Consider the following 9,408-nt stretch of genomic DNA (forward strand, 5'->3'; position numbering starts at 1 on the left):
CCTCTGTCATTTTTCATTTTCTTGTGGCCCAACGGGAGACATCTGGGTCTAAATTAGAAAAGGGCTAAACGTTCACAGCTGCACTTAAAATTGCTAGCTGTGATTTGAACACATGGAAAAAATCAGGCTCTGAGCTTCTAAAATTGGGCACCCAAATTTAGACAATGCTTGATAATTCTGGGTTTAACATCTGTTCTTCAGGTCTCTCTGTCTCAGGTCCCTGGGCATAAAATTGAGGGAAGTGTAACCTCAAAACAGCTGTAGGGATACATCAATTAATGTTGGTAAACAGTGATAATATTGCAAAGAGATCATCGTAGTAAATCTCATGAGGAGATTAATAATTCAATAGAGGATTTGAATAATTGTGCTAATAATGTGTAAGTAAGGCTTGAGTTTACTGAAAGTGGAATATTTGATTGCCTTGCCCCTCAGTGACGTCTGTCCGTCCTCCAGACAAAATGAGGCAGGAGTGCTGTGGGAAAAAGATGTGACTGTGTCATTAGGTATGGTATTATTAATTGTACTCACAAGTGAACCAAGTTCGAGTTACTCCCCTAGGAGGCTGAATAGCTCTTTAAAAATATTAACATTCTTTTCTTACATGCCTCTGCATACTACATTCTATGTATACTAATTTTTTTTAGTATCATTTGGGTGCAATTGCCGTACACCCAATGGCAAATAGCAGCTCCGTTGCAATTTATGTGATGGGTACAGTGAATTATGTATACAGAAGGTAAGCCAGGCTGCTGTTGTGAGCAGACCAAAATATCACATACAGATAATAATCAATAACATGACTTTGTTTTAAATATGTACTTTTTGTGCTGCCTTCCTCTGCTCAGGCTTATTTGCTATGAAACTCACATGTTTCTGCTGCTCTGGAGAAGCTGGTATAATTTGCATTGGGAAAAATCTTCGGTCTCATGGTGGGAGCACAGGCTGTTACACACAACATACAAACTGCTGCCTTCAGTTACAGAAGTGCCACCTTCGCAGCATTACAGAGCAACCTGCAGAAGGTCCGTGACATCCCACCCATGGGTGTTGGCAGACCACACCCCAGGAGTGCTGTCCCAGACAAAGCCAGAACACGCTGATTTTAAAGGTATTTTTGCTAACCGATGCCTGGATATTGTGTTTCAAAATACATCTGGTGAAGGGATGCTAACAACTGCTAGCAACTGCTGTGCTGCCGTTCCTCTGCCCCAGGAAAAGTCCTCGTAAGGCTTTGCCACCACTAGCTCCATTTTGCCCCTCCTACGGGCCCTCCCCATCACCAGAGGGAGTTCCCTGGCAGTTTAGGGATACACAAACCCCATCCCACTGTCAGCAAGCACCAATATAATAAGGCTGGAATTTTTTTCACTGATAGTCATCAGCCTGTTTACCAGACTGCCCTTCAGCTGCTGCTTGAAAACCAGGCTATGCAGACCTGTGACCATGACAGACTGTGGGGTAATATTTCAAAGGGACGATGCAGCTCGATGAAACATCGCGTTTCAGGTTTATCTTCTCTCTAGGTGGTAAAATAATACAAGCTCCAGTCGATTCTTTCGACGCCACCAGCCAGCTCTCTTCAACTGCTTCCAGGTATCGGCAGACCCCGTTTCAGTTTGGGGCCAGACCTTGCAGACCAACTTCCACATCACTAGGAAATCATGCCAGTACTTCTACTGATTTACGTCTACCCAAATAAGAACAGGACTCTTTGCTTTTAAAAATCAGGTTTTTATCCATCTGCAAAATTACACAATGACAAAAACGAGAACCCTATTATCTATGCCAACACCAAAACAGATACATGATATAGCTTAATTCTGCCGCCAACTTGTAAGGAAATGATCTGTTTTATATTATTTCTGGTCTAACTTCATACAACGGATTTTAATAGGGTTTTTTTTTTATAGTATGTGTTTTAATTTGGAGAGGAAGGCCTTTTTCGTCTAGCTTCAGAGAACTTTTAGGGCAGTCAGCCAATATAGAAGGTGTATTTGGAAACTTTCCCTTTGTTCAATTAAGACAGCTGGGAGCAATCCAGATTCAATGCATTGCCTTCTTTAACTGGCTCTCATCAAATTTATTATTCATTTTTTTAGTCTAGCTTTCAAGTAAAACTGATGAGGATATTAAACTATTAAAAAAACATTCAGATGAAGGGCTGATTTCATCTCTCAAAAAGCAAGAGAGCCAAGGTTAAAACTGTCACTACTAGGAGACCTCTATAATATTAAAGAGACACAATGAGAGCAAGCTAAAAATGGTATTTCAGGATTAACTCCATTTTTTTGTACGTGTTTGCAGATTTGTTACAGAACCAACTCCTACTTATGTTAGGTGACTAATCTCATTGCAATATAATAACTCACGTAAGTAAGGCAAATAGGACTTAGCCTTTACTGACTGTTAGCCTGCTGAATTAAATTATAGTTTATTCTAATAACACTTTAAATATATATACCCTTATCTTAGCAACTGCACTGATTTACATTTTCGATATTTGGTCCTACCAATGACAGAATGAGTTGGATTTTAGAGGAAAAAATCAGGAAGAATAACTATGTAAATTATCTTAAACAAGCATTGCTTGGCATGCTCTGAGCAATGCCATCACAACCTTGGGGAGGCTGGAGAGCTGCCTGACAGAAAAGGACCTGGGGGTGTTGGTTGACAGCCGCCTGAACATGAGCCAGCAGTGTGCTCAGGTGGCCAAGAGGGCCAATGGCATCCTGGCTTCTATCAGGAATAGTGTGGCCAGTAGGACCGGGGAGGTGACGGTGCCCCTGTACTCGGCACTGGTGAGGCCGCACCTCGAGTCCTGTGTTCAGTGTTGGGCCCCTCACTACAAGAAGGACATGGAGGTGCTGGAGTGTGTCCAAAGGAGGGCAACGAAGCTGGTGAAGGGTCTGGAGCACAAGTCTGCTGAGGAGCGGCTGAGGGAGCTGGGCTTGTTTAGCCTGGAGAAGAGGAGGCTGAGGGGAGACCTTATTGCTCTCTACAGCTACCGGAAAGGAGGTTGTAGTGAGGTGGGGGTCGGTCTCTTCTCCCTAGTAACGAGTGATAGGACGAGAGGAAACGGCCTCAAGCTGTGCTAGGGGAAGTTTAGGTTGGATATTAGGAAAAATTTCTTCATCGAAAGGGTGGTCAGGCATTGGCACAGGCTGCCCAGGGAAATGGTTGAGTCTCCATCCCTGGAGGTATTTAAAAGAAGGGTAGACGTGGTGCTTGAGGACATGGTTTAGTGATGGACTTGGCAGTGCTAGGTTAACGGTTGGACTTGGTGATCTCAAGGGTCTTTTCCAACCTTAAAGATTCTATGATTCTATCAAGTGAGACAGAATGCAAGCATATAAAATCAATGTCATATTTAACTCTGTTCCTTGGTCTTACAGATTTTTAATAAAAAAAAAAAAGGGAAAAAAAAAGATTAGCATCTCCCACGTGTGCACAGATTGGGCTGAATTCAGGGTTTACAGTGCTGAATTGTTCCATGATTGTTTTTTAATAGTAGAATTGGTATTATGTCTAACTATGACTTCAAAACCTGTGGCAAGGATGCTAGCTAGCTAGTGATAAAACACCAGTTTGTTTTATTACAGAAACATGACATGGTCATCTGGAATAAAATATGTACCTTACGGGTCATCCATCAGTGTGCAAAAAAATTATACATATATTTGTCAGAAGGTAAAATAATATTTTTCAAAGTTTTATATTATAAAGAATAATATTTATGAAAGTTTACTTCCCAGAAGTGAAAGCATTGCTTTTTTACACTAAAGGAACTACATACAAGAAATGCATGTATATTAGTCAGTAATCAAATGCATCATGAAGTCACAGAAGGTACTGAATCATAGAGAGAAACATTAAATGAAATGAAGACTATTTTCAGTTCTGACAGATTATGCATTAGCTGTTTGTTGCCAGAGTGTTGGAGCAGTGTATGTCGTGATGATCTACGCCTGCCACTTCTATGCAAGTTCAAAACCTGGGGAAAGGAAATCTAAACAGGAAATCTAAATATTCAGGATATTCTCTCAGCTGTAAATTCTAAAACTTTTATTCACATCAAAGAATAACTTCTTGCCTTTGTAGTACTATAGTCAGCGGTCACCTTCCACAATGAGGGACTTGCCAGTAGATATACACAGTGACCTGCATCTGTCCTACTAGTTGCTTCCCTGGTGCTTAAAGATAAGCAAATTAAATTCTATTCTCCTTCAAGGAAAGATTTTTTCCCAAGTTTATATGAGCTTAGAAAAAGCACCGAGGGCTACTGTGCAGGCACTACTTCCCATGCGTTGTGGTGCCTTCCTGTTTTGTGTGATCGTGATCTCTAAAATCTCCGTCGCATTATGTGCGCTTGTTGGCACACTTGTGCACATGCACACACACGCAGAGTCTCTCATTAGATTTTCTTCTGACACCCCCGCTAGCTAAAAGCCACTAGAGCTGCCTCTGGGTCTAAGTGTCACTGAACTGGGCACAACAGTACAGAGCGTCTTTTCTAAATTTTGCAGACGGTTTCTTCTCCTAAAATAAAACAACTCTGATTTACACTGGATGAAGATCCTAGTGTTGTATTTCTAGTAAAATCTGTCATATTGAAGTCGACTTGCTGAGGGAATGGGATGGTAATATTAAGGTAAAACCCTTTTATCCGTCCTACACAGCCACATGGACAGGGTGGGATTAGCCTGTGGGGTGCCTGAGCAGTGTGAGAGCGGACTCCCCACAACAGCTATGTAGACAGCTGAATAAATCACAGTAACTTTCTTTGCTCTAGTATTACTGGGTCATGTAAGTAGCAGGAGATAAAAGGACATGGCACAAATAGGTCAGAAACCCTCCTGACGGTCTCGTCCAGGGAAGCAGCCACTACTGCAGCCCGCTGGAGGAGCAGATGTCCTGTTCCTCCTCCATCTGCGTCTGCAAAACAGAGGGAATTTCCCTTCCCTTCTCTTTCCCCACCTCTCCCACTCAGTTTCAAGGAAGAATATTAAAGCCCATTTACTCGGGATTTGTGGAGAGCTCTAATTTCGCCCCCTCTAAAATTTCTTTTCCTTTTAAAAGAGGACTGCAAAGAAGGATGATCTGATATATTTTCAGCAGTTCAGCAGATCTCAGATTTTGTGACCTTTGATACAGCCTGGAGCCTTTATTATTGCTGAAGACCAGGTGTTCATCCTGCACTTCAGCAGCCTCTGAAATTGTCAGCTATAAGGAATTGGTGACACTCTTGAAATCCCTGGCAGAAGCATACAAAGACACCGGAGAGGTTCCAGTATGATATGTGCTTTCCAGAGCTAATACTTTTCAAGTGTCCTATCCCTTTGTCTCTGCTTCGCATCATTCATTCAGGGACAACAGCAGTGTTAACAGCAAAGTAAAGGCCACAGAGTTAAAATTAAATTGGTGAAGCTGGGGCTAAGATTCATCTTAGAACACTTTATGTGCCCACACCATGGATATTTGTATGCGAGCTCATTACCTGGCTTTCCTTTATTGTCAAGGGAGAGAAATACGTGGGATTCATCTGATGTTTATGAAGACACCTATTTTATGATAAGATGGATTGTACCTCAGAATTGCCACTTCTTGGCTAGAAAGCAGATAAATAGCTCAGATGGATGTCCGCATTTCAACCAATGACTCACATTCCTAGAGCTAGATCTCCATCTCTTCAAACTGGTGGTATTGCCAGTGCAATGTACTCTGTTGTAATGATGACAGGAGTGTAAATGAGAACTAAAACCACATGTAACTTTGAAGAAGGGTATAAAATGTAGACACAGCCAAAGACAAGGACATCACTGGAGAGCAATGTTTCTACAATGATATCATGTTTTGCCAGTTACAGGTGTCTAGCTTCTTTTCATTTTTTATCGTTTTTGTTTGTTTTTTGTTTTTTTTCCCCAGTGATTATTTTTCTGCAAAAATTTCACATTGTTTACTCTTTTCAAGACAATACTTACATGTTAGTTACTGTAAAAAGCAATATGAAAGTATTCCTTGTTTAGGTAACCTCCTCTCAAGAAACTATCCCCAAAGTATCCTCAACTGATTTCAAGCTGAGTGTGACTCAACTAATCTGTTATAGATCATTAAATGTTAAGTAGCTGGTTTTATTACTTGTCCCTCGAGTGGGTGCTTGAAGCAGGTTCACTGCAGTTTGTATTATTGTTTTAAGAACACTTGATTTTATTTTCTTTCCTGGCAATTTTTGTAATTTAGTATTGTCCTTTTGGGAGGACAGAAATACAATGATCCAAATGACCCAAATACAATGACCCACAGAAATACAGTGACCCCAAAGCCACTCAGAAATATTATCTAATTCTTTATTTGCTATGTATGTTACATGGAGAAGAAATGCTTATTTATCCTTGCTTTGAAAAAAACACAACCTGAAGATGCACATGCACTTGAACAGATATCTCAGCTATATAATTTCCCCCTAAAATACCAAAAGAAGTTTCTTGCTGCTATGGATTGAACATGAGCCAGAACCAAGTTTATGGACTCACAGTGCTTAGCAGTCGTGAAGAATCCACCTCATCCAATTGTTCAAAATCAGCAAACTTCAGTGCAAAACTTCAAGATGGCTCAGTGAGTTCCAGAGAGAATCTTTACTTGTTTATAGCTTTGTGTGTCAGGGTTGACAGGAAAGGTTATAATTAAACCTGATTTCCAGACCTGTGAATAGAGAAATTTCTGAAGGTTTTGATAAACCTCTACAGCAATGCGAATGACAAAACTGTGATAAAAAACTATTATTGTATCTGGCTTCTTCGGATTCCTGCATTTGTGTGGGATTTGGCATCGTAAAGAGAATGTGCTTGATTTTCCTGAAGACTTCTGCTGACGCGGAAGTCACGGACACAGCACACGGTCAATATGATCAAGCAAAATGTCAGTTTATTACATACACAGCTTAGTTAATATAGTTTCTTGCCTTCCTGATCATGCATAAACTTATTGCCAATTGGTTAACTATGTTTGGCAATATCCTGTTCATGCGCTACTAGCGATATTCTGATTCGTTCATAACAATAGTTCACGCGCACCGCCCGCTTCTCCCATATCTTGTTTTCAACATTGCAAGCCAATAGTTTCTTCCTCTTAATCTGCTTGTTTCATGTCTTCCAAACCGCAGTCGACCTTTGCAGCATCCTTGAATTCCTCTTGCGTTAAATGCAGATTAAGTCCACGTAGTCTGAGTCTGGGTTGCTCACTACATGTCCTTGGCTTTTCAGATATCCCACAGACTTCTGTCTTCCTTAACCCCACTCTGTCTCAGAAGAATCATGTCATTCTTACAGAGCCTTTGTGCAAGGTCTTACACTTATTGTAATTTGGACCAGTGACTGTGAATGAATCCTGTTAGACCCAGGTTCTTCTTTTACATCTGCATCAAACACACACAGAAAATCTGCCAAATTTTAACGTTTTATATTCTGTACTTTTATATAGCCTCCTCTTGCATTCCATGCTCTCGTAAAGCATCTATATGAAAACCTTCTACAGGACTACTGGGCCAGAGCATGGCTGAAATGTGAAACAAGGCAAGCAGACATTAACCCTCCAAGGTAATGAGTGCAGAGAATCGTAAGCGTGCGAGGGATGCATGGGCAAGGCTGCCTGCATCTGTTTTATCTGGGTAAAAAGGTGTTACCTCATGATCTTTTGCTGCCAGTGCACAAGGAAAAACTAAGCTTGAAGAATTCTGGTTCTGGTTTTCCCAGTTTGTGAGCCAGTGATCCAGGAGCAAACATATTTTTCTTCCTTCAGAATTTTTTGAGGCAGTTCAATAACATTTCAAGGATGTCTGAGTGCAGTGAAGAACCAACACACTGAAAATCAGAGCATGCAGGGGCATTCCTGCGTTGTCTCATATCATCCAAACAGTCTAAATGCTATGGTAATCTCTAACAGTTTGAATTAACTCTACAGACTGCTCTGGCATTTTAAATAAAGGCTTACCACATAATTTAGGCCTAGCTTCATCAATATGGCTGAGCTATGGTCTATTTGATGCATTGCAGTGACCACTAAAATTCTCTTTGGTGCCAGATACAGGTTAGAAAAACCATGATGAGGGGCTGCAGTGTCCCCATTACTGTCATTCATGGTTGAGATCTGCCATCTTTCCTACCCTAGGGCTGGAAAGAGATAGCATGCCATCCATATATTGGTTTTATGCCAACAGAAATACTTGTGGGATGATCTTGGTGGGTTTCCCGATCCTTTACAGGGCAGGAGTGGCACGAAAGGGTGGCAGCAGACTGGAAATCCAGCCCCACTATTCCACTCAGTTCTTTGTTTGCCAATGTACATCGTCAACAGCTACTATTAATCTTCAAAAATAGGTGGTTTAAATCAATAATGATGTTGACAAGATGCAGTCTAAATGAGTTATTCCACTTCATTACATCTATTCCAAAGTCATTATCGGAGATCAGAACGACTATCAAGCATTCTGGATATCAAACTTTCATAATGGATTCAGCGAGCCCTCCAACGTCAGTCTTGAGAGAGAAAGAGCAGTTCATCCCTATTGAAAAATCAATTTATTTAACGATGATACTACTATTAATGTACATAAAATGCATACATTCCAGGTTTAAGGGAATGGTATGCACCTTCTGTTTTTTTCATGAGTAGTTATCAAATAGCTTTATAATTCCAGTGAAATTCAGTGTAAGTAAAAAGCAGTGTCTAATCCAGACATACAGAAAAGGCTGTTTATTCTTATGAATGCTTACTAAAGAGACATAAATGCATAGCCTTTATTATTGAAAAGACATATAAATTTGTTAGCATTATGCAGTGGGTTGGCCTCCCTCTACAATAGTCCCACTCAAACTCATCAAGATGAAACACCCACAAATACTGAGTGTTCTGCCCTGATCTGCCAAGTCTGACACTGTAAATGCAAAAAAGATGCAAAAAGATAAACTTCCATATTCTCCATTTTTAAGTACAGCCGTAAGACTCATTAACTGCCATTTACACAGCTGAAAGACACACATATGCATCCATGTGCTTATTCATACTGTTTGTACACCAAAATATAAATGGAGTATAACATGACATATGGATTTTCTATATGACATCCTTGCCATGTCTTTTTAAATTATTTTTTTCACCAAGCTGCGTTTTCCTGCCCATTTTTAAACTTATTGTCTAGAGATTTACTAGCAGAATTGTTTCACGTTGAACAAAGATAGCCCTTCATTGATTCTGCTCCTGAGGTCTCTAGCGCCGCAAGCAGCTTATTATAGAAGGTCTCTAGCAGTGCCAGCAATGTGGTAAGCACTTCCTCGACATAAAGAGAAGGCAGTCCCTGGGGGTAATGATACTTACCTTCCACACAGTGAAGTGGGGAGGTTAAATTAGCAT

This window comes from Platalea leucorodia (assembly GCF_965183815.1).
Source record: "Platalea leucorodia genome assembly, contig: HAP1_HAP1_SCAFFOLD_198, whole genome shotgun sequence".
Taxonomy (NCBI): Eukaryota; Metazoa; Chordata; class Aves; order Pelecaniformes; family Threskiornithidae; genus Platalea; species Platalea leucorodia.